This window comes from Tympanuchus pallidicinctus, unplaced genomic scaffold (assembly GCF_026119805.1).
Source record: "Tympanuchus pallidicinctus isolate F22 unplaced genomic scaffold, pur_lepc_1.0 scaffold5, whole genome shotgun sequence".
NCBI classification, from domain to species: domain Eukaryota; kingdom Metazoa; phylum Chordata; class Aves; order Galliformes; family Phasianidae; genus Tympanuchus; species Tympanuchus pallidicinctus.
The window spans coordinates 47,009,454-47,016,601 of record NW_026294769.1 but is presented as its reverse complement, the minus strand read 5'-3'; the positions used below and the strand labels follow the sequence as shown (position 1 = coordinate 47,016,601).

General features: G+C 35.6%; 1 long non-coding RNA gene across 1 annotated transcript in view; it reads left to right on the top strand.

The window, feature by feature from the left end:
- Nucleotides 1–7,148, top strand: part of LOC128090688 (uncharacterized) — a 289,733-nt gene that overhangs the window by 271,865 nt on the left and 10,720 nt on the right. The gene's annotated exons all lie outside the window — the stretch shown is intronic.

Here is a 7,148-nt window from a genome sequence, read left to right as displayed (position 1 = left end):
AAACGATATTACTGGAAGACTCCTTACCATTAAAGCAATTGAGATTGAGTCAAATAATATGTAAATGACGTAGCTTTTCCCCATAAATAAACAAGTTGATACTTTCCAGCACAGTAACACTTATTGGTAATGATAATACCACAGCCTTGAAGAGGTTATCTAGAAAAGATAAACAGAGAAAAATTGGTTGCATCATATTTTCAAGTGGACATATACATGAATGTCTTCAGATCAGGACCGTGCTTCTGAAGTTACTCTCCTGATTATCTCCACTTACTGTGCTACGTTTAACACAGCGTTCATGTTGCCTCATGGGCAGGAACTAGCTTTCTTTTGGGGAGCAATAAGTTGAGATATATTGTCTGGGTACTCACACCAGTACTCCATTCTCAAACAGATATTAGGTTCATCGAACCATATGAACTGATCCTGAAGTGAGGACAGCAGGACTTCAACACTAATTCTAAAGAGCCTGGTCATTTTCTGTTTGTTATACTATCTGTTATTCCTAAACATAACATTGGCAAGGCTACAGAATCCTGCATCAGTTGGTAACCACCAACTCTGTTGAGTTCACAGAAGATTTTGCAAGGAAGGAAAGTGCACAGAGATCTCTGTGTTGATGGTTGTGGTTTGCTGATCAGTTCCCAGATCCATAGGAAATGGTCATGGGCTCTTTCTGAGATTGAGCAGAGGTAGACACTGCCAAGGTAAAATTATTTAGAAAGAAACAATACTTTCCCCTTGGTTTGTACTTGAGCAACAAGGACAGTGAAGTGCCCAGAATATTTTGCACTGTGCTTCTGGCATAACCTAAATTTTTCTTCTGCAACATGGGCATATTAGCCACACACATTGCAGTTATATAGGACTATAGTAACAATAGTTTATTTGCTGTAGATTTTCTCAGATTCTATAAATAAAGAGAATATTTCTTGAAAGAACAAGACAAGACTTGGATCGCTGTGAATTTCCTCTCAACAATTTTGGTGACTGCACGTTTGGACTACATGAAAGGATATCAGCAGGGTATTAGTGAAAGTTGTACAAAACCTATATAAAACTAAAAGTTATCTCTACAGAAAATACTGGAATCGATGCCTACTCTCAAAATAGGCCCGTAGCAGTGTGGCTGAGATTTTTTTCTCTTGAGATTTAAACCATGCCCTAGCCTTGCCTGTAGCTTTAGGTTCTTTCAGTGAAGCTCTGAAAGGTTTTCTGGCATTGAAAAATGGCCAGAGTCTATGACGCAAGAGATATTAAAAAAAAAAATAATCATCTGTGCCTGAATCTGAAATTTAGGGTAGGAAAGACAACTAATCAAAGACAGAACCAAAATGGTTTATAAGAACATCCAAATTAGGAACGCAGAATTTTACTTTTGAGATCATCAGCAAAGTGACACAGATGTCCTTTACCTGCATATTTGCCAGGTTAAGCACCAGCCTACAGCAAAAGTGCAGGTCATATCACTGATATATGCTTGTCAGATGCCATTGAAGATATTGGGTCCTACAGAAAAAAAGGAGAAACTATTACATTATAACTGTATTATTATATGATACAGAAGGATGTGTTAGGATTGCTGGTGAGGTAAAGATTAAAACAGAAAGTAACTCATGAACATAACCTTTCATGTGTTACCTACCTTTATTTAAATTCAGAGTGGTTTAAGTTTTTAAGGGGCATCTTCTGGACTCGTGTTTCAGTGGTGAAAATGCCTAATTTGCGTATAGTCTAATCATGTTACTATTTCAAGTTACTTTAATTGCAGCACTTACGTAAGTTCAGGAAGCAGAATTTCATTCCATCTCATGATTACTTATTCACTTACATTAATCACACAGTCAGAAAACATGGAATTAAAAAAAAAGGAACTACTGAAAACTTGATTGAACATACTAGAGAAATTAATGTTACTAAATGTGTTCATATGGAGCTTAAAAATTTCAACACACTTCAAGAAATAAATGTAGAAAACAAACAGGGAAATACAAATGCTGTGGTTTCCCCAAGAAACTTAGTTTTCCTACTGTTTGAACTAGCTAATATATCAAAAGTAGACAGGTATAAAAAATAGCTTTTGAAGCTCTTTACATTTTATTATTTTTTAATTCTTGTATCGTATATACTTACTGAGATAGAAACAGTTTGCTTTCAGTCTGATGTGAATCTCTGAGACAAGTTAAAATACTTGTGGGGACTTATTATATTAACTTAGGGATAAAAAAATTGTTCCCACTTGGTCATATTAGGTTCTTCAGTAAACTATTTTCAGGCTTGAACAGGTGCATGACTGACCTGAGGAAGAGGTATGTTAAACATTTTAGAAGTTGGTTACTTTCCAAGTCATTAGTCCTATTCTTCTGACGTCTCTAAAATGCCCTAAAGCAACCTACAGATCATTACCCTCTAACAGATGATTTTTAGAATTCTATTCTCCATCCACAAGTCTACAGATCGACCTCTGTGTATGTAGTATGACTTGTCATACTACATGTCTGCTGTCTCAGACATGGAAGCCATTTTGTATTCTTAATAACTAGCTTGGTCATTAATATATCAAAATCCATACTGGCACAAAGTATCTGGTTACATTACGAACAGTGATTTTGCTGTATTGTTATGGATGTTTAGACTACACAAAACAACAGGTTGCAATGCTGTGCTTTCAGAACTGCAGTGGTATGCGAGTGGGCACATATGCACAGCAGATCTCTAGTTATTGCAGGAAAGGCAGTCTCTGCTTCTGCTATATATTTTCACAACTGATAGGCTCTTACTTTTTTTTTTTTTTTTTTTTTTTTTTGAGGTTGTCATATGGTATAACACTTTTACTAGTTGACTCCTCCTACTTTTCTTCAAACCACATCCTGATTTTTGGCCTCAGAAACCAAGCATATGCACAGCTTGCAGAACAACACATGATATTGTTTCTGTATAACATCATACCAGCTGGGATATAAATTCCTACAGACAATTTTATGCGAATGAAAAATACCTACATTAAGACATTTTCCATAGCTATGCAATACATACCACAGTAGAGCATATGGTCTAGAGTCAGAGATCCTCACTTACAAGTATAACAAAAGCCCCAAGTCAGGCCTCAGATCTTCAGACAGTGTAATTTTTAATAGATCATTCTAATTTCTTTCTATTTTTTTCATACTTTTTCTATTGTGTTTTGGATTTCTGGAATCTAACGTCAGCTATTTTGCTGCATTGTTGAAGACCCTTAATCTTTTTGATTTATCCAGTGTGGAGCACCATAAAGCTATTATTTAACTAAAAAGCAACAAATATTTGGTGAAACTCTAACTCATATCATAATTTAAAGATATACCAATAGCAAGAACTTACAATTTGTGGGAAATACATTTCAACATTTGTTTTCACTATTAGAAAACTGTTCTACATCTGATTTGTCAGTTTTCCCCAGAATTTTTGTGGGTGGAGCTGTTATTTTATTCTCCCTTCATGATAAATAAGATTTGGATATAAGTATTTCTCGCATGACCTATAAACTTTAACCAAGTTGCTCCCAATCCTCTTTTTTGATAATCAGTTAATCACAGAAAATGATTTTCTTTCTCTCTCAAGTTCTGCAACTTTTTATTTCCTTCTACCATTTCTGTTAAAATATGGACAACAGAACTATGGGAAATATTCCAACGGTTGCATCAGGATTCAAAGATTATATTAGCTCTGTTCATGCAGTTTCACAGTAGGTAGTCATGTTGAATTGCTAGTACACTATGCCCCATAAATCCTTGCAGAGTTGATGCATTTTGAAGCAATATACCATTTTTTTGGGGGGGGGGAGTGAAATTGTTTTGTATTGATGCACAAGCTTGTATTCATCACTTCCAAAATGCTCTTTTTTTTTTTTTTTAATTATTATTGTTATTTTTAATGGGCCTAGCTTGTTAAGAGATCTCTTCTTCCCTGAGACGAGTGTTATATACTACTTACCTGCCTTTCATCCTTAACATGGTAATTTCCAATGCACCTCCAGATCACTGTTGAAAATACTGAGCAGCACAGGGCCTAGAGCTGATCCCTGATGACCACTGAAAAGAGTCAATAACAATTTTCATTTTAAGGTATATTCTGATCGCCTGTTGACCAACTCTTAATGAATTGAAATTATGAGCATTAATGCAATGTAGTAGATTTTTTTTCTTAATAAAAATATCATAAAACAAACTTTCATTGTGTGTTTATCAATTAAACCATTAGAAGATGCATAACTCAAAGAAAGATAAAAAAATTAGTTGACCATGTAGAAAAGAAAACTTTAAGAATTACTGTTCTTCAATTTGCTCTGCACATGTAACTTCATTTCACCTTTGTGAAGCAGTTCATATAATAATACTGTTCATATTCCAGAACTGGAGAGATTCTGATTTTTCTGACATATATCTTGTAAAATATGAAGGGCTTTTTGAATTTATTGATGTTTTCTTTAAGAAGCTTACAACACTGGGGTTGGGCCCTGGTGTATGCACTGTCTTCAGTTACTTTTAACATGTTTTACTAGCACTTTATTTGTCAGATGGGTGATGTAATCTCCATAGTTTTCCACAAAGAATTTTATTCATAAAGTTAGAAAATGATTTTTAGCTAATTCTTAATCTGTGCTTTGTCAGAAATACCTTGTATTCATTTCTTTCTGTACGAGGTAGTATTGCAACTGTTACATTGACAGAAAAATGTACGTCCACAGTCCTCTCAAAGCTTTATGAACATCATGGCTACTCTCCTATGCTTACCCTGGTACACCTGAATGTTGCCCGAGTTTCTGAAATTAAAGGGGAATGAGCTGATGACCTTTGAGGGGACTAATTTAAAATGCCCCCCCTTTTTTTTGGGACCCCTCTCATGTCCAAAATAAAGTTCAGGTGCAGTTTGTTAAAAATAAATTTCTAACAAATTTATTCTTGAAAAATGATAACCTAAATCTTTTGAATTTATTGGACATTTCTGCCTTTGTGTAGGCTGAATAACGCAGCTAATAGCACAGTAATAATTACATGTCATTCTCTTTATCCTCTTTGTGCACTGCCAATCGGCAAAGGTGTCTCATTTCACACATCATTTGCTATGTCCTATGGTAATACCACATATTTTGGGGAATAGCTCTTGAATGTAGTCATTAATCTCCATTTTGGGATGTATAGCTCCAGATTCTGGACTCAATTTTGAAATTATTCTACGTGCTAAAGTCAATGGAATAGTAAGATTCTGTTCAGTTTCCAAGAGAAAGAGAGTACAGGTAACTTAAAAACACAGAACTGCATGTTTTCCCTATTCTACAACTGAATTGCACTGACCACAGCCCAAACTGAGAAGTAGGTTACCCTATTTGTCTGCACTCAAAGACATATAGGGTCATGGCAATAAGTGGAAATTTTGGGTTTGGGGATTATTCTGGACAATCTTTCTACTTGGTGGAGTGAAACTAAGTCATTCTGTCTTATTCTGGTCAAGGCAGCTAGAACAAAGGGGGACTGTTAGCTCCTACCGAGGCAAAGCAGGCACAAGTCAACAGCAATCCAGATACAACTTCAACACAGAGACAGCTTGTGAAATTGAAAAACAGGAACAAGATAAAAAGTACTATACGTGTCTGTGAAATCTTATCAACCTTGGCAGAGATATTTATTGCTCACTGATGACTGAGAATCCAGTCTTGCCCAGAGACTAGTTGTGAGTTAGTAATGGAGTAAAAATGTGGGCTGAACAGAGAATGACAGTCTATTGCTGATTGCTCTGATGTCACGCTTTGGGAACAGCAGCCAGAAATGTGCAACTCATTCTGCCTGTAGAATCAAAGGCACCTAATTACAATCTCATTTTGTTAAAATACAGCACTAATGACTTGCTTGTGCAGTAGCTGGATACCATATCAACTGCCATATAAACTAATTTTTTCCATTTTAACAATCCTAGTTACAGTATCTGACAGCCTGTGCAAAAACATTTGCCAGTTGTTGCTGTGTGTCATTGGAGAGGAGAGATGCAGCAGTTTCCACTAGACAGTAAAAGCAAGGGGAGTCACTGGATGATAAGCTTTGTACTAAGATGTCCTACCTTACTTTTGAGCTGCTCTGACTCACTCATAAATACTGGTCTCTTAAAAATCAGACCACGCTTCCTCAGGTCAGATTATTCTGTGGCACATCAACAGAGGTTAAGACCTGTTCTCTTTTGTCCTCCTCTCAGTTAATTTTTATTATGTCTCCATCTCTTTATTTATTTATTTAGTTATTTTTATTGGTACTATTTGTACTTTTGAATTCCTTTCCTGCCTTTCCTGCTTCCACGTGTTTGGTACAAGTTACACATGATCTTCCAAAATGTTATTAATAAATATATATACATATTTTCAGAACTCTCACTACTTACAAAATCTTATTTTAGGTTAAGGGTTACTTCTGTTACCTTTCAAGCATCCTGCTGAAGGCAAATAAATAGCTAAATATCAAGGGTACCTTGCTTTGTTCCCTATGTATGTCTTTCCTTCAACAAATACCAAACTAAGCATGTGCATGAGGAACACACATTGGCATTTGGATTCTCTTCAGAAAATTCTGTATATTTAATCTGTTCATTATAGCAAAGGCTATGCTATTACATATTTATCTGAAAGGAGTTTTCTGAAAGTAGTGAAATAAGTTTAGGTTTATAAGCACCTGTGTTTTGGCTCACAGCAAAGACAGAGTTTATACTAAACCACATTCTTTCATGTGACATTCAATGGCTCCATAGTTTGATATGTTTGATTTTCTCCTACATGCCTGATGCAATCTATTACGTGTAATAAATATAAATATAAACAATTATATTTTTGAGTATGTTCTCTCTCCAAATGTGGGTAGAAATAATTCTTTTATTGTGGCTGGTCCTTTGACAGTAGCCATCCTTCTAAATCTATATAACGGGCATTACCTCCAAGTGCTGAGCACTTGTCTCCCCAGACCCCTGCCAGTTATTTTCAAGAGCTTTTCATGTAAAGGAGTGTCAGTAGAACCTGTTGCATCAAAAACCAGGTCTTAAAAAAAATGTGTGCATCGAGCTATTCATACTCAGAGTTTATCAAGAGAATGATGTGTATACTTGTTGTTTTTAAGAAGCCAGAAGAG